The following is a 23,768-nucleotide window of genomic DNA, read 5'->3' on the forward strand; positions in this document are numbered from 1 at the left end:
TCCCAAGGGCTTGGCAGTTGTAAAATCACTTAATTAGTCCAATCCTCACTGTGGCCCTATGAGGTAGGGGCTGCTGTTATCACCGCTGTGCTGATGAAGCTTGACAGACCAGGAGCATCTCTAACAAAAGTCTGCAAGTATCTGCCTATGTTTGATGGATGATATACGCAGGGAACCCAACCATGACTCCTGTTCTCGTCTCCACGGGAAATTCCTTCCTGGATACCAGTCAAGATCTTACAGAGACTCCAGGTAAGTCACCTTTCCTTTCCCAAGCAGTGGCGGTGACAAAGGAACGTAGCCAAGTACGTAAATGATAAAGGTTCTGAAAAAATTACATGCAAATTCCTGGCTAACAAAGAAGGTCAGGCTACCATAATCCTCTTTCTCAAACAATACTCCGACTCAGACACCTTACCCTTTCCATCACCCAGGCTTTGCCCTAGGCCGCTTCCTTCCCCGAAGCTGCCACTCTTCCAACCTGAAAAGGCCCCAGAGAAAGAGGGGGTTCTGAAAATGTCCGTTAGGTGGATCACACACCACACGTCAGATCCCAGAACTAGTGTGTATGTACCATTCAGGCTGCGAGGAAAGATGGAAGCCAAACTGGGCAGGGGCGGGGGGGGGGGGGCGGGGGAGTAGGGTGGAGTTGGGGTGCACGGAGTTGAGTCCTGCGATTTTCAGAGCTCCTGTCTGAAAGGTCTGTCCTGCCACCCCCACTCCTGACAGCAGATCTGCTGGAGGAGACAGAGCACCAAAGCTAAAAGGTTTACTTCATCAGAGCCGGGTATGTCTGGTCAAGCAAATCTAACTCCAGAAAGAAATGAAGGGAACAGAATAAGCAAACACCAACCATGCTCCTAGGGTGAGAGTCTTCATCACTCTCTGCTCCCCCCACCGCCCAGCCATCTGAGAGCAACGCAGCAGGCACAGTGGAAACCAAGGCTGTTTCTTACAACCAACTTTTTATGGGGGTGGGAGGGCTCTCTCCCTCCCACCCCCATAAAAAGTTGGTTGTAGCAAGACAGAGGCCAACATCTCACTCCAGGTGATGTTCAGGAAGTCACTCATCGGCAAATGTGAAGAATGCTAGATAAGACCACAGCCTGGGACAGGTCTTTAGCACCTGGGGGAACAAAAGAAGTTGAACCTCTCTTTTGCAGGAAGCATGGGAGAGGGAGGCAGATCGATCCCAGTCCTGTCTCATTTTTCCTGAGACTCTGCTTGATCCCAGGCTCAAATGAGAGGCCAAAAAAAGTTTTGTTTTTTTTTTAAATGGACTCAAATGTTTCCATCCTACAGATGGGCTAAAATAAAAATACAATTGCGGCTTAGCTCTATTTCCCAACAGCTTCCCAGAGCCCTCTAGTCCCCCACCCCAGCCCTTCCCTAGGTGTTCCTACCTTTGCTAGCTTACACAAAGGGGGACCTGGGGGAGGACATTCAGAATCCACACTCATCTACTTCCTGCAGATTTGGCGTTTTAAAAGCAGAATTAGCCATTCTTTGCTGAATTAGCCATTCCTACTTAATAGATTTCAGGTCTAAAAAACAAGTCCTGGAATGAGGAAGAAAACACAATCCATTCAGCTCAATAGCTGCCTTTGTAAAGGTGACTTAATGGACCTATTCTGATGCCTTGTGTAGCTTTTAAGAGAGATCTTCAATTACTAGAAAGGCTGGGAAACCAGAGTTCTGACTCAAGATACTTTCTACTTGAGAAAGAGCTAATTAACCCTTGTTTATCAAAAAGATTCACCTATTTTCCAATCTAAACAGAACTGATTCTTCAAGACTAAATTTTCTTAAGGGCTTCCATTATGATTTCAGGAGTCCCCACATAGCCCCGCCTCCATTGTCCATCCCCAGAAAAAAGAAAAAAGAATCCTTCCTCAATAGTCTTCCCTTTAAATACCAGGATTTGATCCTTAATAAAATATAGTCCCTCTGGAAAATTCCTGCTGTCATATACCCCTCACTGCAAAAAAGCTCAGAAGATAAGTTTTGCGGGGGAGGTATACATGAGAAGAAATCAAAGCACTGGACACTTGAAGACAGAAAGAAAGAAGAAGTATAAATCCTCTCTGGAAAAAAGAACAGCAGCCAGAGCCTCGAAAATTTTTCTTACACAATGTCCAGCATCCAATAAAAATTACCAGACATGTAAGTCAACAAAACGACTGAAAATTAAGGGCGGGGGGGAGGGGGGCGGGAATCCAGAAAAGATCATTCGCCAGTGAGCTAGACATTAGAGTTATTGAGAATTGAAATGGGATTTTAATAGATGGCTGAAACAATCTACCAAGGAAGATTAGTGAACTAGAAAAAAGGTCAGCAGAAAATACCCAGACCAAAGCATGAAGGAAAAACAAGGGAATAAAAATACAGAAAAGAGCCTAAGAGACATATGAGACATGATAAAAAGGAAAAAAAAATAAAAGTCCAACTTCCATGTAATTGGAGTCACAGAAGGAAGAGAGAAAGGAGCAGGGACAGTATCTGAAGTAACGCTATCCAAGAATTTTCCTAATTTGTCAAAAGACATTAAACCAAAATTCCAGATGTTCTACAAATCCCAAGCAGGAGAACCATATCTAGCACATTATTATTAAAAAGTAAAAATAAAGAGTAAATCTTAAGAGCAGTCACAGGAAAAAAAAAAGGCATCGGAAATAACAGAATGACAATGAAGAAATATCATTAAAGGGCTGAAAGAAATTTGCCAATCCAGAATGCTAAATTCAATAAAAATATCTTTCAAAATGTAGATGAAATGAAGATATTTTCAGGGGAGGAAAAAAAAAAAAAACCTGAGAAAGTCCATTGCCCTAAGACTCACAAAAGGAAGTTCTTTGGCAGATGGAAAATGACCCCAGATGAATATGCGAAGAATAAATGAAAATAGGACAAATATGTGTATAAATCTAAATGAATACTGTTTAATACAAAACGATTAATATTTTGTGAAGGTTAAACATAATATACGTAGTACGAAAACACATGACAACAATATCGAAAAAGACAGGACAGGGTAAATGGAGGTGAAGTGTTATAAGAAGCTTCTATAGTCTGAGAAGAAAAAAAAGGAACATGGGACAAAAAACCACTCAGTGACCCAGTAACTCTGCTCCTCAGTATATCTCGGGGAGATTCTTGCGCATGTACCCCAGGAAACATGAACAAGAATGCTAACATCGTTCATAATAGCAAAACGCTGGAAAAGTCCAAACATCTAACAGGAAAGATAAATAAACTATGACACACTGATACAATGGAATACTAGAAAGCAGTGAAAATGGATGAGCTACAGATACAGGTATCAACATGGACTAGACGGACCTCAAAAATGTGACACTAAATAAACAAAACGAGGTCACGAGGAGATACATGCAGTATGATTTTGTATATAAGTTCGAAACTGGCAAATTATAAATACAATGTTTGGTGATACACACGAATATAGTAAAACTATACACAGAAAAGACATGATTAACACAAAATTCAGGACAGATTACCTAAGGGTAGAAAGTGAGTGAAGGGACTATGATCAAGGAAGCTTCAAAAGTAGAATATTCTAGTGTATTCTATCATATCAGTATAATATTCTACTATGTTCTATTTGTATATTCTGTCGTTTAAGCTGAATGTTAGGTCCTGATAGTCATTTGATTGCTCTTTAAAGAGTATACATACTATATAATACTCTATCAACTGACTCTTCTATAATTTGAAAAATGTTTATGAAATCTTTTATTCTAAACACGCCACCAAAGGCAGAGTTCATTTTTTAAAATCCAACTTAATAAAAATTATGCCTATATCTGCAATATGGCCATATTCAAAAAGATCATAAACAGAATGGTTTTCTAAATTTTGCCGACTGGGCAGGAAAAGAGGAAAAAGGGAAGGAAACAACACGGAAAAAAAAAAAAAAGGTAACTTGGACAGCTAGTTATTAGAATCTTGTAGAAAACGTCTCGTTGTAATGATGGAGACAAAAGCAAACCACACAAAGGTCTTTTATTCAATACCCTCCTTTTCCATTAAAAGCAAGGGAAATCTTAGAAATGAATCACTCGGCAAAAGAACTAGAAGCTGACTGAAAAGCAGTGGAGAGATACGATAGCTTGTGTATTCAAATAATCAAGTTGACCAGAGACTTGAAACTCTCTGGTCCAAACACACAATACGAGTTGATAACGTGACTTTAGTTTCACCTCTCAGTTTACAGCTGAGCTGTCCAATAAGGTGACCACATGCCACGGGAGGCTACCGAGCACTAAACACGGGATCAGTACAAATTCAGATATGCCATGAGTATAAAATACATACTGGAATTCAAAGACTTAAGGTGGAAAAAAGAATGTAAAACATCTTAATTATTACCATATTGAAATAATATTTTGGATATAATGGGTTAAACAAAAATATCAAAAATAATTTCACCTGTTTCTTTTAACTTTTTTAATGCAACTACTAGAAAATTTAAATTACACACATGGCTCATACTGCATTTCTATTGGATAGTGCTGATTTAGAGGCCCGACTCTAAAATATATAAGGACACAGTTTATTAAGTTAAAATTAAACTCAGAAGGTAAAATTAAACTCAGAAGTCTTGAGTTTCAGTTAATTCCTTCCACTTAAGACTTCGCCTCTAGATAACCAATAATATCTGGCAAATGGCTGCTATTCACTTGAGCAGAGAATAAGAGATGAAAGACACTGATTTGGATGTAGGAAGGAAGCCCTTTCCTCCTCAAGATGGAAGTGTGTCTACAGTAGGAAGACAGGTAGAGCGTTAACTATGGGACATACGCATGTCAGCTTCTACTCATGTTCTCTCTCCCAGCAGGAATCACTATTAAACCAGGAGGCTGCAGAGCGTGCCTCGGGGATGCTTCGCACGCGCTCCCTGCGCACAAAGCCGCAGGGTGACCCACCGCTGCCCTACCTACGCGTGCAGCTTTATTCGCATGGGTATCCGCCGTCCTGCACTCGTATTTCTGTCTGCTTTCCTCGCAAGGCTGGATGGGCGGCTGCATGCAATGCTAAAAAGCTCAGAGGCCAGTGACAGGGAAACACTGAAGGTTCCGGTCAGCTGGGCAGCCATGCCCCCAGGACAGTGCCTGGAACGCTGTTGGAGGGAAGCAAAGACTTGCTCTGCGTTCCTTTTCAACTTCTGAGCACCTAGCTCCATCCCCACTTCGTCGAAATGATAGATTCTACTTTACTAAGAGAAAAAAATCTTTTTCCTCCCTTCCACCTTGAACTGAATAAATGGACTACTGTTCTTAGATCTAGACACAGATCTATAAGAGCACAGATCTTCTGTGCTCTTATAAGACCCTGTCTTAGATATTGCTCAATTAATCATATCTTATACCTTTCATCTTTCTGGCCTCTTCCTCTCAGCCTGACAAATAGAATTAATCTGCTCAGTCTTAAAAATGCCTTCCTTTAACTTTTCCTCCCTTTCGAGCTATTGTGCATCCATTTTCTTCTCTCTCTGGCCGTCTTTAAAAAGGGTTCTACACTTATTGTCACTCTTGCCCATTTTTCTATTAACTGAAGATACTGAAGGCCATGCCTATAGTAAATAAGACGAGACAAGGATCAGAACATCTAACAGTATCCCTCAATACCCACGCACTTGAAAGTAACAGGAAAATGTATGGGATCATATTTAGTGGCAGCAGCGACAGATTTCTCAGCACCTCTCCCAGACTGCTCCCGGGCTGCGGGTATAGAGCATAATTAAGGGCGAATCCTAGACATAGCACCTAGAGAAGAAAACAAACCTTTGCAGAGTCCAGGCAAAAGGGAAGAGGGCAGACAGGGAGAATTTCCTGAGCTATCTTTTCTTTCCACAGGGTGTCTACGGCTTTGCTGATGGGCAGGAAGGGGTCTCTCAGAGGACCCTGAACCTGGCTGACTGCTGTGAAGTCTACCCCAGGGTCGGAGGGACGGGACAACAGGAATCCACTGCTTCGGCTGCTTCCTCATCTTCAGGTAAGTGCCACAGCCGCCTATGTTAGCAAGAGGAGAGTGTGACACGAACGTCAACGAGCCTCGGAACTTCAAAGAACAAGACGAGGAAGTAAAATTGGGAAAGTGTTCGTTCCTTAAAAAAAAAAAAAAAAAGGTGACGCGATCTGAGCTATGCTTGGCCAAGATGCCTCTAGTTGCTGTTCTGAGAATCGGCGCTGAGAGGGGTGGAAGCAGAAGACAGCTCCAAGGAACCCGGCCAGGACGGTCCCTGGAGAGGGTGGCAGCGGCGGGCGGGCGGGAGGGAGTGTGTTCACGTTGCGGAGCAGCGGACGGGGTTTGCTGATGGGCTGGAGACATGGTATGGATGACTCCAAGGTATCTGGGCACTTGCATGTAAAGAGAACAGGGAATAGTTAAAATGGTAGAAGGTGCCCAGTGTTATACCTGGCACACGGGAATGGTCAAAAATTAGTTCTTTACATCTCAGACCTTCTGCTGCGATTCAGAGCACAGGGATCCGAGATGGGATCGGTTAGGCCGTACTAAAGCTAGAAAATATCTGGAGAGAGAAAAGTCAAACGAGAATACACTCAGCAGCTGTCTACTGTGCAGCGCTGGTTAACCGCCATGAAAACATGGAACGCCTCTCACTCTAAAATTATTCATCTGTCAGGGATGAGGGGGTGAGATGCCAGCCAACCTACACATGGCCAGTGAGTGCTGGCAGCAGAACCTCGTCTTCCCCCCATCGAACATAAATGGATCCATGGAAAAGAGCAATAAGCCATGTGGTGAGAACGCAAGAAAAATGTAAAAAAACAGCATTCTGTGTTACATCCAAATGTATCCAACTCCTATAAAAGCGACTCTGTCTATCAAGTCCAGGACACAAGTGGCGACCCACAAATGCTCAGGTTCTGTGGGACAAGGGAGGTGAAATGACCACAGAACACGCACTGAGGACGGGAGTCCGCTCCTGACAGACGTTTCATCAGGTTTTACTCAGGAAACCTTTTCTTGATCACATTTGCCAAGCGGCCCGACCTAAGTTCAACCTTGAGAGTCAAAGGACCCAACCCATCTCCCAGCACAAGAGCGGGGACGGACGCCGTCCTGCGCCGAGATGCTGGGTACAGGGAGAACGCCAAGGCTCACGATCCCAAGAACCAACCCGGAAACATGTGGCCTTAGTCTAAACATCGGCAGAGAAACGGCAGCCATTCCTCTATCAAGATAAATGTCCCCTTGGATGACACACATGTGAAAGTAAAATTCCAACTCAAAATTCAGACACTGTCACCCACCTTGAGGGGAAATGGGGAAGAAAGGCTTCCTAGAGAAAAGTCTCCTGATTGCAGAGCGGATGGGGCAGGGGAGGGCTGGAGGTAGAAAAACCGTGAAACACATTCCTCTGTAGAATATACTCGTTCCTCTCCACTGAGGTCATATCTAGTTGAGTTTGTCTAAAGAAAATGCTGAAACAGTGTCATGGACTGACCAAATGGGGCCAGATAGGTTAATTTCCCAAAACGTGGTTTGAGGATCAATAGCAGATACTCTATCAGATGCTCTGGGCTTCAGGGCGCATGGCTTTCTGCTCTGTTAGATGGAGGTGCTGGAGGCAGTCCCTGGGTGAGTTCCACACCAAGCCACTCCGGCCAGAAAGAACGGTCCGGCCGGATTTGCAATCTACCTGCTGTGAACAGGTCATGATTTGGTTTTAGCTCTAATTACATAAGGCACGTCAGGTTTGTTTTTTTCCCCCCCGAGAAGGTGTGGGGGGCGGCTGCTGATTTTGTTTTGGCCCCCTCTGTGAAAAGTATAACCATTCTACCCACACACATGAAAAATACCTGCAGGAAATCATTAGCTAACATTTGATATATGCACATATGGTCGTATCATGACAACAAGACGAGGCTTAAAAAGTAAGAGCTTATTAGGTCTCTTCCGCTTTAAATGCATGTATGATTGGTAAGGGGAGAGGAAGGGACAGAGGGGTGTGAAAGGGCAGGCGGCCGCTGGCCGAGTAGACCAGTTGGTGGAGGCATGTGGCCACCTAAGCACTGCTGAACCAGGTGCCTCGGTGCCCCGGGCCCTCCTGCCCTCAGGACAAACGTCTCCCTGGCCCAGGCTCACCCTTCCCTGCACCTGCCCTCCTTGCCCTGGGCAGAGAGGCCCTGCCCTCGCCCTCACTGCCCCACTGGACCCGCGCGGACTTCAGTCCTGGCACCTGGGACACTTTCTTGCAAGCATGTGTGTACAGAACCTCCTCCCATGCTGGACTGTGACCGAGTGGGGGACCTTCGTTTGATTTGTGTTTGCTTCCCCCGCACCCAGCGCAGAGCCTGGTGGTTTTCACTGTTCATATACAGGTGTGACCTCATTACATGGACACAATGAGCAAGACTTATCAATACGAGGTTATGCTTTCCACACACACATCTGTGTTTAGTTGGTGCTTATGTGGTGCTAGAACAAGGTTCAGTTGCCCTCACTAGCTGTGTCAGACAGAGGCAGGACACTGCATGGGTCTCAGCCCCACGCTTCAGCTCGGATGGTAGGGCATCAACAAAAGAGGGCACTGCAGGAAAGGACTTTAAACTGACCCAAATTCTCTGCGCCCTCTCAAGAATGCAGCCTTACGTGGTTAATTCCTGCAGACGTGACGTTGCGGAAGGACCCAAGAATTAAGGCCACTACACAAGGTCCAACTTTCGCACCAGGCAGAATCAAGAGCAGGGGCTCTGAACCAGAGAGCCCAGGTTCCTATCCCAGCTGTCTTCACGGCCTTAGGCAAGCTGCTGAATTTCTGGTGCATAAACGGGGACTAGTAAATTGCAGGGTCACTGTGAGGATTCAGCAGTCACTCCGTGTAAGACTCGGATTAGCACCTGGCGCGTGGTGAAGCAGTCAGTAAATATTAGCTAGCAGCATTTTTAAAGATACTCATTCAGCTCCTAGCTCAAATTTAAAACTCCCTTCAACTGTGCCATCAGTATCGGTGTCCATCCCACGTCTCTGGACAGCAATACTGAGGAATGAACGTAATTAACATTTTTAACACTTAGAGTAGAGTGAGAGCACACTAACATATTCCACATGGTCGATCTAATTTCTCCATTGTAACTATTCAGTTTGCACAGTGAAGAGCCTCCTAGTCAGGTCTGACAAACAGATCATGTGAGACAAAGGCAAGGAAATACAAAATTAACATTGTGGTCACTCCTTATCAGAACACAAAGCCACATATACCAGACTGCCCGGAATGAAGGAAACGGGTTGTTGGCTTTTGATTGGAATTTCCTAGGATTGTTACCATGTATGCAAGATTACTCCAAATATTTCTCTGCACACAGTCGAGTTTATGTGAAAATGTATCAGAAACGATTTAGTAAGGGCTTTGGGTTTGTGGGTGAACAAAACTGCTTTCAAGAAATGTATCATTACCAGGCTGATTAAGAAAATACCACAGATTTCAAGTACTCTAAGTCTATAAAAACCTTAGCGCACCACTTATTGGGGGTGGGTGAGGAATCTTGAGGCTAAATAAACAAACTAAAGAGCCGGTAAACCAAACAGGCTGGTGACTTCTTTTCTGATGTGGGTGTGACTGTCGGCCAATTCTCGTGCTGGACCTACACAGCATTTTCGAGATAGTGGGAGCTCTGACATTTCAAACCGGGACACACCACCTCAGCAACCAACGTTTAGGAGCAGTACTGCGTATTCATTTACTTAATCCTCTCAGAAGCACCCCCTACAGCTGGCAAGTTGTTTTTTTTTTTTTTTAAGCAAAAGAGGAAAACCTAGAACACAGGAGTAGGCACTCATTGCCCAGATGTGTCAAGGTGGGGGGAAAGGGCAAAATTCAAGCAGTTGACCTACGGTATTTCAAGAACAGGATGTTTCCAGGGAAAATGTGACAAAATAAGACTTTGATGATATACGTAATTCTATAAAAACAGCAGCTAAAATCAGTGTAACATCAGGCCAAATGAATGCAGTTTAAGATTAGAAATAACCAAATGTTCAGGCTGTGCTCTTGTTTTGAGGGATAAAAGAGAAGAATAAAGAATGTGCTCCAAACCTCTTTCCTCCTCCTCCTCCCCCTCGCCCCCCACTCCCTCTCTTCCTCTGTAAAAGGCCTTTAATTAGCTCACATCCTCTCCCCGACCGACCGGGGTTCCCTAATCCGCCCTGACACCGCCTGTGGGCCGGAGGTGGGGTCCCAAGCAGAGCAGCCCGGAGCAGCTCCTGTGCTCCCCGGCTGCTGCAACTCTGCAGATGCCTGGTGGGTTCGGCATCTCCCTCCCTCCCGCCCTCCCAGGAAGCCGCCCAGCAGGTGCCCATTGGCAATAGTTTTGTGTTACAGGCCTGAATGAATGATCCCCGCAGGAGCTGCCGACTGTTTTCACAGACACAGAAGGCAGTCAAAAGTCCACCGCGTGAACTTGGAATGACCCCAGCTGCAGAGTCACTGGCGGGTTCATCGGGAGGGCAGGCACGCTTTATTAAACAACTAATACTCTTCACAGATAACTTTCGAAACAGCAGAAGTGTTAACTCTTTGCAATCTTGCTCCGGCAAGGAAGTGGAGGGGCTCTACTGCGCGACTGAGGGTTTGAACCCCAGTGAGGACCTGGGGACAGAAAGATGGTGCTTTCACTGGGCCTGGGTCCGGACTGGCACCATTCGGCCCGCTGCTTTGTTGAAGTGTGCCAGATTGGAGTAAAATGGCAAAAAGCAAAGGTTTCTGGCACCTACTCCAGTAAGGATAGTGACAGCCCAAAGCCAGGCTCACCCCATGGCTGTGCCAGAAGCAGGGGCATCCAGACTCCCCTGGCTGGCTTGGCCCCTTGCCCGCACACCTCTGGGACACGCGTGAGAGAAAAGGGTGCCCAGGCCGTGAAGAACCCGAGTGCTCGACCGCCGTCACCCACCAGGGTCGGCGTGGAAGTCACTTTGCTCACAGCAGCCAGAGGCAGCACAGTTAGTTCGCTTCTGAAGGAGGATTCAGAGAAGGTTCGCGTTCAGACCAAAGTGTTCTCACAGTCAAGTCCTTTCAGGCTTGCCAGACAGCGGGTGCGTGCACACGTCCCCGTCTGCGTCGCTCGCCGAGGGGCTGGCCGGCCGCCATTTCGTCCCCAGGCTGGAATCGCTGCTGAAGATCCCTTTTTTCTTTTCTCTCTCTCTCAACTCACACACACTTTAGAAGGAACCCAATGCCAATAATCATAATTAATGACATGCAGATAAACGTAGAAACATTAGGAGAAATTTTTAAAATTCAATTCATCCAGCAAAGTTACATTAATTTTGGCATCAACCAAAGACTATGTGGGTAGCAAAGGTTGACCTCTAACCCACCTCGCCACTGCCCTCTAGACCTAGTTATGGAAGGCCTCCCTATTTACTGGGGGTGGGGGTCTTGTTTTGTTTTCAGATGGAGTGCCGTCTCGCCTGGGTTTACCCCACTGCGTGAGACCCTGTGAGGGTGTGTGAGGTGCTTCAGAAGACCTCTACTCCCTTCCCCATTCAGGTGATCTAAGCTTCACAGTGACACGCAGGTTCTGCTCAACGAGCCTGCGAGGGCTTTCTATGTGCCAGCATACTGCTCGGGGCTGAAGACACCAAGGTGAATAGGACTTAGTTCTTGTCCCCAAGGAGCTCAGTCTAGAGTGGAGACAGACATACGGACAGGTAAAATCAACACAAGGAATGCTGAGAAAACGCACACAACCCCAGGGCTGTGGCTCCAGTAGTCTGCTCTCCCTCACTCCCGAAAGGACGAGAAGCAGGTACCCACAGCCGCTGACTCCATCGCGAAGATCACACCAGACCTGTAGCCAGAAGACCTGAGTTTCAGGGCGGGACCTGCAACTAATGAGCTGTGAGAACCTTACTGGGTCTCAGTTTCTCCACCTGTAATCTGAGAGGGTGAGGGGCTGGCCTTCAAGTTCCTTCCCAGATCTGTGTTTGGGAGTTCCCACCAAGGCGTCAGAGATTGTGCTGAAGGTCTAGACCCCGGAAGGACTGGCTTTGCCACACTCAGCTGGAGCAGAAAGAGATTTAGGTTCGGGACCTCTCTTAGGAAGACTACGAGATGGACTTCGATGGAAAGGCAGAGGCTTGAGAGTTAAGATACCATGTGAAATAAAACAAGGCTTCTCACAGAACCCATTTTTTAAAATAAAACTAAAGTTAGACACTGTTCACTGTTGTTTTGTCTTCTAAAGAGAAACAAGTGGCAAATTCTTCCTCCTTGTGTTTAGTTCTAAGAATTTCTCTCTCCATGTAACTCACTCATTGAGAGACCTCAATTTGCCTTGCGATCCTGCAAACCTTACTTGTTGATGCTGCTGGCCACAGAATCCCAGGACCGGGCTGAGAGCACCTGGCTGGTTTCGCCCCTTCCGCATGATCCCTCAGCAATCATGTGTGTGGCCGACTGAGATTTCAGAACCTACTGCTCGCACACAGCCCGGCACGGGTGCCAGCAGAGCGAGGCCCTCTCTCGGGAGTCGGACTTTTTCCCAGCTGTCTCCACACGTCAGAGAGCCACCCCGGCCCTCTCTGAGAAGACTCAGTCCAGTGGGAAAAGCAGTGGGCCGAGTCGTGAGGCCCGGGCGCCCACGCCTGCTGCCAACACTGACTGCGTGATTCTGGCAAAACCATTCGACCGGTGTGACTGGATTTGCCATCACTAAAAGGCAAGTAATGGCCACACTTGCCCTGCTGGCCCTAGGGGGACACTGCAGAGTTAAATTATCTCACAGACCTGAAAGTGCTTTAGCTCCTGAGGGACAACGTGCTTTCTGGAGCGGCGATGTGAGAACCTGGGCTGCAAAGCCTGGTCCTCGCCCTCCCCTAAAGCTCCCTGCTGATCCTCCACGAGCCAATTACCTTGTCTTCTTCTGTCAAGTGAAAACAATAATCCTTGCACTCTTCGATGTACAAGTTGGTGAAAACCAAGCAAGAACAGGGGTGTGTTACATAGGTTAAGTTTCTGTAAAACCACAAGGAGCCGGCAGTGGCTCCTTTCTTATACTAACTGGCATCATCCTTGCCAGTTTCCAAGTTACCAATAAAGAGATAATAATGCCGCTGGCCACAGTACCCTGCTTCGAAACAGTACAAAGGCAGCAAACCTGAAGCCATGGGCTCTTCTTGGAAGCGTGTTCTGCTTAGTGTTCATTTCAGAGAAAACACTGGAAGTTGCTGCTTCCAAACCAGTGTGTTGTTACGCACATTCGACAGCTTGCAGGAGATGTTTACTTACACGTTTGCCTCTCATAAAGCAAGCAGATATTTCCCATGATTATTATTTTGATCCATTAGATTTAGGGGGACAGGGTTTCCCCCGACTTCCCCCTATAACAGCCTCCCAGGGCTTCGTGCTACCTTCAGCAGCGTCTGGGCCCGGTCCAGTAATGCACGCCTGGCCTCTCTCAGTCCGAGATACTGACTTCCACTGGGACTCAGTTTTGTCGGTGTCTCAGGCCCGAGTGATGGGAAGGGGAGGAACAGGATCCTAAAACGTCAACAGCTTTTTCCTATCTGCATTGTTATACATACAGTGTGATTCTGGATATCAGTCAGCTTACAAATATGTCTGGGAGGAAAGTCATGAACTTTTTCAAAGTTTCTGTCTATTTCACATAAAAACCATAAAATGGTTAGACAATAAAATAAAAAAATCCAGCCGGTATTTCACTTATTTAACAACTGCTCGTTGAATGTGTGCCACGTGAAAACGCTGCCCCGGGTAAAAGGACAGTCCACACGGATACGACCTGCGTGCTTCAGTTTTCCTAATGATATTTACGGTCAGTCACAGGGTAAGCTGGCAAAACACGACGACAGAGAAGGCCTCCGCCTTCCGGGAGCGTTAGGTCTCCCCTGGGATGCGAATGGGTCGACAGACAATTAATCGTGTCACCCCGAGGAACAGGATGGTGTTCTTCCCCTCGGCCCCCCAGCCGTGCCGCAAATGCTCTGCACAGACCCCCACTGCAACACTTACTCTCTCCGTATCACGATTACTTACAAGCGCTTCTTGTCTGCCTCATCTGTTCCCCATCCCTCGAAAGACACTTTTTTCCCCTAAAATCTTACTGTCCTAAGCATCTGCCACAGGACCTAGCACAAAACTGACAATGCTGGTTTTTCGAGGCACGTGTGAGACACGCGCACAAATGGTTACTAGTTTCCAAGGAAACATGAGGTCGCTGCTTTAAAGGAAGCACCAGGCATTCGGAGCGGGGAGAATCTCAGAGCATCTGGGGTGGACCTTACGAAGTTGGAGCCATCTGGCCAGAGATGGGGAGAAGGGCGCTTCAAACGGAGGTAAAGTTATGAGCAAAAGAGCAAAGGTGGGCGTGGGCCAGAACCGGCAGAACTGAGGAAACAGGAAGTGACCGGGCGGGCAGCTTTCCGCCACTTCCCCTTCACTTTTTATTTCACTCCCCCGATTCGGCTCCTAGTTTTCGAGTTTATCTCCAACCGCCCCATGTGCCTAAGGAGGAAACCCCCGTGTTCCTAGAAACGGCATAGGAGGGCCTCCCCATCGGTATTTAAAAGAAAAAGAGCCGCGTCCTTCCCATCTGCCTGTCTGAGGGAAGGGCGGGTGCCTCTGCTATTCTTTACTGACCAACTGTGCCTCCAAACCACCATCTAGGACATGCTGACCTCGGCTAGGAGTCAGGCCTGGACAGATCGTCACTTGGCTATGAGGAAAGCTAAGGAAAAGTGAGACTCTTCCAACTTCTAGAAGGACCTTCCTTTTCTTCTATGGTCTCTTTTATGGGAGATTATCCCTCACTTCCAACACTGCAGAAACTACTTAGTGTGATGTTCTGATATAAGCTTAAAATTTTCTCCCTACCAACCCCTACTCCACAAAAAACTAGGCTTCAAGAATTGTTCTTGTCACACATTGTTTGTGAGCTCCCAAACACATGACTCCCACATATTTCACATAAACAGCACCATGGTTAGAGAATAATTCATAAGCCTCTGCAAGGGGAAGATTCATTTTCCTTCACCTCTGTTCTCTGAAACCCACTCTGCGGGGAAGAATATGATAAGAAGGCTCGGACGACACTGATGATAGCAAATCCGAGTCTAACACAGAGGAGATGTCAGTTTCTATAGTATCAGGTAGGATGCAGGAAGTACTGTCTAGCAATGTTCTAGAAGTCACGACACCAAGGAAGAAGTCCAAAGCTCTGCCACTGTCCATTTGGCCGCCTTGGGCAAGTTATTTACGTCCACTGGGACTCATTTTCTTCATAACCACCATCATCATCACCACCACCTGCCTGGTTTCAGGTTTATAGAAAGGATCACAGATATAGTGATGCTTCTTCATCAACAACTAAGTATCAAGACAGATATAGAATGGTATTATTATTATTCCATAGGGGGATGTTTAATTCTAATTAGTTGATCTTCATACTTCTTTCCTCCAAGGAGCAAACAAGTCAGTAGAACTGACCATAAAACTCAGGAAAAACACTGTCCCCAACGTTCCTATCTGTCGTCTTACCTCAAACAACGGTATCACTAAGCGTCTGAAAGCCAATCTGCTGGCAGAACTCAGACAAAAATCTCTCTGAAATCTGAAAAGCTGGAGCACAGGCTAAGGGGAGGCCAGAAGGAAAGAAAAGGACTATTACGATGGGTTTTATTTTCTGCCATCGGTTGATAGTGGGGAAGCTCTGCTGAAAACCAGATACTGCAACTATTTTAAAATGACGTCTTAGTTATTTAGAAATGCTGAAAGCAGTGAAGTCCAGGAAACGGCTTACAGAAGTTACCATTTAGCACGTGCACTTAGAGGAAGATGGCTATTGGCGCACAAGCCGAAGCGACCCCAGGCTCTGGTCGGCTGCCTGGGCAGCAGTGCAGGGGCCCGAGTGCGACAAGCGCTGCCTTATTTAAACCTGAATAAAATTGGGGCGAGCGCTTCAGGTGTGTGAGAAAGTTCAGTCCGGTTACTCGAATGCTTTCGAGTGATACGTTTTGCTAGGATTAGAAAACTCTTTCAATCCTTTGCTTCCATTTCAATCCTTTTATATGAGGTTAAGGATTCTCAGATAATGCAGATTAATTCAGAAAGCCTAGAAATCACAGTCGGAAAATCCTAAGGTCCCACACAGAGGAGTCAAAGTTGGGAACGAGTGGAAAACTGTTTGAGCTTTACTTTTAAATGGTGGTGTTTCCAATTGCTTGTGTTTTCGCTTCTACAGTGTTGTGGGTTTGGTAGAGGATTTTATCTGAGAAGCTGCATTGTGTAGAGAAAAAATATATAGGAGGCTCCCGAATTCACTTTTTTCTAAAATGTCTGGCTCCAGCACACTCACTCCTTATTAGACTTTAGTCAAGGTAACTAACCATGCTGAGTCTTATTTTTCTCACTTATAAAATGGAAGTAACACTTCCTTCCTTACCGGGTCCATGGGAAAATTAAGCAGATGTAAAGTCCTAGTCCGTCCCCTACACACAGAAGCTAATAAATGATGGCTCTACTATCCACATCCCTTTCTGACTTTTAAGAATGATACTGACCAAGGAGTCCCCTCTTTCTCCTAAGAAAACACTTTTAGTTTTTCTTCAAATTGCAAAGAGACTCACAGGGCTAATTACAGGGGGAAAGAAGAGAAGGGAAATAGAAAGGACCTTCCAGACAGAGGGAGCGTTCTCACCTTTAACTGCCAAAAACGGAATTTGATTTGCCTTTCAGGGTTTATAAATTTGGGTTATAGTTCATCTCACCTTAAGTTTGCCACAGTTTCTCAAGAAAGGCCAAATACTGACATGAATAATATTGAGATGCAGAAAAGGGATACGCTCCTACCTGGGGGTAACCAGCCAACCTAAGAGAGCGTGCACAGATTATTCCTTTCCTTACCACGTTTACACCAGGCTAGAAAGCCACTGCTCTCTGGGGGACACACATATTTCTGTCTTTTCAATTTAGCAACCGAACAGTTTTCCATCACAGACACTGCAGTGTTGGAAGATGTAAACTCCTCCGACACGAGACGTTCAGTCTAAGACTATAACTTGAGGACCTGATTCTTAACTGAACTACTATTAAGACATGAAAAGCAGTGTTAAACTTTTCCAGTCTTTCTGTTGCAAAAATAGAACTTCAGTGGCGCTGTCGTCCCCCTGCTTCCTGACTTCTGGCTACGGAGCTGCCTGAGTGGCGTGACGATTGGGGACAATGGAACCCCGCTTCCTGAGCTCCTCTGTAAGCAAAGCTGCTGAACAGGGCAGGTGGGGCCTGCCGGGGAATTCTGGTCACTCCTGGGGTGCTCATGCCACCACTCGACTCCCACCCTCCCTTCCCCGCCCAGCACGCTTCCAATTCCCATGGATATTTGAGATTTGACCAAGTTAGGGTGGGTCACTGATGGGCCATTCGGCATCTAAAATTTGCCTCTAACTAAAACGAGCTCAGACTCAGGGAATCATTTTAGCATTCAAGGTTATCAGAGGAAAATAAGACAAAAATTCTGGTGCCAAGAATTTGAGTCATTTCCCTCTATACAACGACTTGAAGGCACCTCCTCTTGGCTGGAAAAGAAATCTCTTGGGTGACTTATTTAGGATCAAAGTCTTTTTGAAAATAGAAAACTCTACATTCTCTAAGGGATAGATCACTGTCTGAAGTGAGTTTCATTTAACCTAAAGTTTTGTGCCAACTTAAATACACTAAAACCCCAATGCTTATAAGAAGGCATTCACCTCTTACTTTCTTATAGGTACATGGAAAAGCTATTATGGGGATAATCAGCTCAACTATAAAATGAAGCAGTCATACATAATGACAAAAACAGATACAAGTCATAAATTGCCTTTTCCCCTCAGAGTCCATGCAGGCAGGCACTCAGTACATTCTTTTGTGCAAAGATAAAACATTTGCCTTGACTAAACAGGGCTTTTAGTCTCGTTTGAGCCTTTAAATATACTGCCTACAAAACAAACACAGACAAATGCTGTTTCTTAAACAAAAGGCAGATGGACCGCTCTGCCCTCAACAAGGTCACAGTATATATGACAGGAGGTTGGCTAATGGCAGGGGTGGCCTGAGAATCTCTGAGTGAAGGGACACAGAAGTCAGTGTCCACCGGATCACTGCTCTGCCCCTGATCTGGTTTCCTGGGCACAAAGGGCCAGTGGAAGGGCCTCCTGGAAGGGAAGCCCCCATTCTGCATACTGTACCCCATATAGAGATGAAAGAAATGGAACAAAATATCATCTAAAGTCCTAGCTGATTTTCCACTGAACTATCTAAATGGTCTCAATTTCTATTTCTCTTTCTCACTTAATTTGCTTGTCTTTATCTTCAGACAGTTTTCCTAAAAGCTATGAAAGTTCATTCTGAAACCAGGCAGGGCTTTTTGGTTGTTTGTTTGGTTTTCTTGTTGTTTTTGTTTTTTAACATATAGTCATTTCTAGAACGAATCAAATACTTAGCAATACGTATCCCAAAAGTAGAACTAAAAACGAGAATCTAGTTCAAAGACACTAGTTCAAAAGCTCGGGGATTATCTCTGCAGTTGCCTGTTGACCTTGGGCAGGCCATCTTACCTCCCTGGGCCTCAGTCTCTTCATTTATATGATGGGGCTAATACTGCCTATCCTATCTTTTGACGACCAGATGCTATCACCTGAGTGAAACAGGTTTGCAGACGTCGAGGCCCTCCATCTTTATGCTAAGATGGAGATGGTAACAGTCACGACCAATCCAACACGAGGATGATCACGGCCACCACCGTTTCCTGAGGGTCTGCTTTGTGACTCAGATGGTATGGTAGCCATTACCTTATCAGCTAACAAAGGGATGTCAAAAAATAACCTTCTGGTGGGAAGTTAGCAGTAATTAATTTTTATATTCTCTACAGTGCCTAGAAGAAAGCCTTATATGCACAAATAAAAAACACTATATAGGAAAAAAGCAAGGCCTTTAGAATTAACTAGACTTGGTTCCAAATTCATCCCTTTCATTTCTAGGTGTGTGCTCTTAACAAAATTATTTGACTTCTCTACGCCTCAGTTTCTTGCTTTGAAGAATAGAGATTAATATACATAAGTCAACGAAAGAATGTAAAGGGTCTATTACACAGCCTGACAAACAGGTGTTCAATAAATGTCTATAAATTAGTATGTGTTCCATAATGAAGCAGGCTGTTTTAGCCCTGTTCGTACATCTTTTTCCTACTAATGCTGTTAGCACACCAAGAAATAATATAAAACTATTTGCTCTTTATCTAGTTCATAACTAATAAAACTGATTAAAACAATAAAACGATGGCTAAAGCTAGACAGAATAAAAGAAATTCGTTAAAAAACCAACAGAAAACTCACATCTCCTTGACAAAAATTTAAATCTGCAGAATTTGCGCTGAGAAATTTGGGCTTATTAGAAATAAATGCCATAAAGCAAAAGACAAAGGAAGAAACCTGCCATACCACTGCAAAAGTTATCAGTAAGATTAACATGTAGCGAATAATAAACATGCATTCCAATTTCCACGAACAACGGATTTTGATGAAAATCATTTCGGTTAAAAACAGAGAAAATGATTAAAATATCTGCATTCCTAAGTGAAGGGTCAAAACATAGCTGAGATCTAACAAGTTCTCAAGACCAAAGGCACATCCTCTATCGCCTTGACGATGACACAAAAAGAAAATGGAAAGGGGGACAGAGCAGAGGTCCCCTTAGTGGCGGTCAGAGGGGCTGCTCCCCTTTGCTGGGAGAAGTGAAGCGCGCTGTGCGCTGTCTTCCCCCAGGAAGACCAGGGGCAGCTGTCCCCAGCGGACAGTGACTTTCCACAGCGGCAAAAGGAGAATGGGAGCGTTTGCTCTATTGTTAACAGCTGAGATTTTCTAAGTTTTAAAAGAACTTTTATTTTGGGGGGGATAGCTGTAATTTTTCTGTAAGTTTATGAAAATATTATACAATAATTACAGACAGAAGGGAAACTGAAGTCTATGTAAGAGAGGGAATTTGTTCGCAGGGCGTCTCCCCAGCTCTCTGGCTTTGCAGGAAGCTAGAGGGCCTTGTATGTGACACTCGGCGTGGAAAGATTCATGCTGCAGAGAGAAACCTGCTCCTCTGACGTGGTTTTGGGATTTGAAATGTGCTTTTCTCAAATAAATCGTATCCCAAGAAAGGACTCCAGGCGTGACTGGCTTGCCGTGACTTAGGATCAGACTCTGAGGTTCTGCTCAGAGGGTTAGAAGCATTTGGCCAAGATCCGGACGAGGGAGTCAGGGGACAGAGGCCCACAGCATGGGGGCTAATGCCCAAGCCTTACCACCTTGGCTCTGGAACCCGGACACTCATTTCTGGGGGTTGGGATGCCAGAGGGAAAGAACAAGAGAAATAAAGAGGATAAAAGGGCCACAGATCATTTCCCAGTTATGGTTCTTTGAGGCTAATCTTAACTAAAGGAAATACCAGTTGAAAATGTAATGAGCAATTCCAGAAGCAGGCATGATAGACCTGACATTAAAAATCGGCTGTGAAGAACTCACAACGCCTCCCCACAGACGGCAGGTCTGCAGGCCTACGACCTCCTTCCGGGACAGGAGGAGTTCCCTTCAACTGCTCACTGGGTTTTCACGAGCTTCATCTCTTTTGCTCCTCAGGTCTTTAGGACAGGGAAAATCATCATCACCTTTTCACAAGGTGAGAGGAAAAGCCCTCAAGACTGACAGAGAGAAAGCTCATTTAAAGGGAGGGATGGGCCTGGCACCCCAGCACCTGGCTGCCAGCCTGAAGCTCCCCCCTCCGTCTGCGATGATGCCAATCTTTTAGGAGGCACGAACCTCTCCGAAAATCCAGTTAAAACCTGAGGTCCTCGCATATGCCATATTTATAATTCACTTCAAGAGGTTTATGGAACATAATTCACTTCTCCACGCCACGCCCAGCCCATGGCACGAGTCTACAGCCATGCCACCCTGAACAAGCCCGTCTGATCCGATCCCGTCTGATCTCGGAAGCTAAGCAGGGTCGGGCCTGCTTAGTACTCGGATGGGAGACCACCTAGGAAGACCAGGTGCTATAGGCATACAAAATAAGAGATTGTAAGTTGACAAGGTCCTTGCAATCTGTGAGGTCAACCAAGGGTTGCCTCGCCTAAAAAAAAAAAGCCCACAGAATGAGGCTGAAGCCAAGTGCGGCCAGCGGCCTGGGGCTGGGTGAGGGCCGCTGTCTTCTGACCCTGTTCTTTAATCAGGGGACTCAGGCACTCTAAAGGGATACTCCCACAGGCCAGCAGTTGATTATTGTGGTCATCTGCACTTCCTTAAACCCTCCTTGTGTACACAGAAAAGCAAACAGAACATTCCCCTAAAGCAACATTAAAGGTCTGATTTCAACCCACAGAACTACAAGAAAATGAAGATCTTTAGCTGAACTACATATGTGTGGAATCACAGATGACCTGATGGGGTGTTTAGTTGATGGACCTGGATCTGGAGGTACCATTTCCAAGAAAAGGTGGTGATTTTCAGTTTCTTTGCTTTCTCATCTTAGAGATCCATGGACTAATTTCTATAACAGGCCCAGGGATCTTGGTATCAAAATAAATTACATGGCAATTCCTCTGAGTGGCAGCTTGTGGCACCAGCAATGATGAGCTTTACTAAAGGCAAGAGAAACACCTGAAGGCCCCAACCACCTGGGGAGCAGGCTTCCCACGGGAGAGGCCTTGGGTCTGGAGAGCGGTACCTTCACAGAAATCCAACGACCATACAAAGCACGATATCCAATCAAGTGCATGGTCACTGTCACCCAGGCCTTCATACAGATTCGAGAGTGAAGGGAGGGGACAGGAGTCCTCTGCCCTTTCTTTCTGCTTAAGTTATAATCTCGTGCTGACCCTCAAGCTCCAAAAGCCGTTTCCCAGGGGAAACAGAAGGACCAGATGAGGCTTCTAAAAATAAGGGAGAATAAAGAAAGGACCGATCCTTTTTCATCGGACGTCACAGAGAAACTCTGGAGAAACCCACACAAGCACGCACCCGTGGGGAGGTCACAAGAGCGTCTCCAGCTTCTTCGTTCTCGTCCAGAAGGTTAACCATGGAGGGGTCCTAACAGCCAGACTGGCCCAGAAGGAGTCTGAAGGTCCCGCGCTCCGAGCCTGAGACCCTCCTCCTCTGCAGACAGGCTTTCATTGTAAGGGCATTCATGGTTCCCTGGGGGCTAAAGTCTGAGCATTTTACACTGATGCAAACAGGTCAGCGTGAAGATTCATTCTCCTGTTCAGTCTATATTTTTCAAAGTCTTCATAGGCTCGTATCTCATTTTATTCTCGCAGTAAGCCTGTGAAGTAGGAGCATTTCTAAGTTCCAGGTTGATGCAGGTCTCTCAGTAAACTATGAGTGCATTTATTTTTTCAAATTAAAGCAAAGCCCAGGGGTACAAAAACAAAAAAAAAGGAAGTATAAAGCTGAGGAGTCCTGCTATATAAATTAGAATTTAATACAATTAAATAAAATCTTTAAACTGAGTGTTTACAACTAATTATTTAAATGCATCTGTTTACATCAAGTTTAGTGGCTAAAAGAAGAATGGCGAGGTCCCTGTGCCACCACTGAGATGTTTCATGTTGCCGTCGGGGTGAAGGTCCGAGGGCCGTGTAAGAAACGATTCAAGGCAGAAATGTGCTCAGACTTTGAACGTGAGTCTGTTCCTAAACCGTAATTTAGAAAGTCTCTCTTGCCTCTCTACCTTTTACCTTTTTCCTAAAAGTAAGAGTGTTGCCTATTTTGAACCACAAGCCAAACTACAACATTTGGTCTGGTTTAATATGACTACAGCATTGAAAAGACGGATCTGATTAAAGACCTACCAGCTCCCGAAAACGGTTTGGAAAACAGGACTAAATTCCCAGCTTTCACACATTATTACCGAGAATGCCATACGATACAGCTACGCTGTCAACGCCACCGTCTTACCTGCTCTTTTACATTGTTCTCCTTCCCATTGTTCTAACAGGATAAATCCCTATGTGGCACCATTAAAGGCTCTTTACAGTAGAGTCGTGTACACCCTAGTGGCCGAGGGCACGAGGGTAATGGGGTTTCATTCCAACCACCAACCTCTGCAGTAAACGAGCAGAGAACACGGGTTCTCTCCCAAGCCCAGTTCCCTCACGAACAGGGCCACCTCTAGCAGTCTGCTGAGCTGACAGGAAGGGGAGGAAGGCAGGGCCCGGCAGAGGCCTGTCGTACGCTGTCAAGTGGCAACACCCCTTCCACACCACTACCTGCACCTTTTCCAGCTTCACACACAAGATCGGCTCCTGCTGAAAATAAATTGTGGAATAACAAGATGTCCAGCAAACAGGAGGCCAATGAACAGAAAGGCCACCTACACGGCAAGACACAGAAATCACACTGCATCCTTCCGCTGCGATCAGATTCAGGTGACTGAAAGGGCTCCTTCGTTCTAGAAGGCTGTATTTCAGTTTGGACTTTACCCTGTAAGCTGTGGGGAACGATTGCAGGATTTTAGGCAGGAGAACGGCACGATCAAATTCTACGCTGTGAAGAGTGAGTTCATTCTGGTGGCATTGTGAAAGATGCAGTGACGTCCAGTGGGTCGGAGGCCGGCGCAGTGGCCCAGGGAAGACATAACCAGAGCCTGGACGAAGGCAGTGGTGATGGAGAGAAGGAAGAAAAGATATTTCTGAGGTGCACTCGGAGGGCTGGGTGCCAGGTTATCGGAGGCGAGGGGAAGGCAGGGC

At 45.8% G+C, this 23,768-nt stretch overlaps 1 protein-coding gene and 1 pseudogene across 5 annotated transcripts in view; one reads left to right on the plus strand and one right to left on the minus strand.

Annotated features, from left to right (window-relative positions):
- VPS13D (vacuolar protein sorting 13 homolog D) overlaps positions 1-23,768 on the minus strand; it is a 218,420-nt gene that overhangs the window by 56,528 nt on the left and 138,124 nt on the right. The gene's annotated exons all lie outside the window — the stretch shown is intronic.
- Positions 20,959-21,086, plus strand: LOC120585968 (uncharacterized; annotated as a pseudogene).

Source organism: Pteropus medius, unplaced genomic scaffold (genome assembly GCF_902729225.1).
Source record: "Pteropus medius unplaced genomic scaffold, Ma_sr-lr_union100, whole genome shotgun sequence".
Taxonomy (NCBI): Eukaryota; Metazoa; Chordata; class Mammalia; order Chiroptera; family Pteropodidae; genus Pteropus; species Pteropus medius.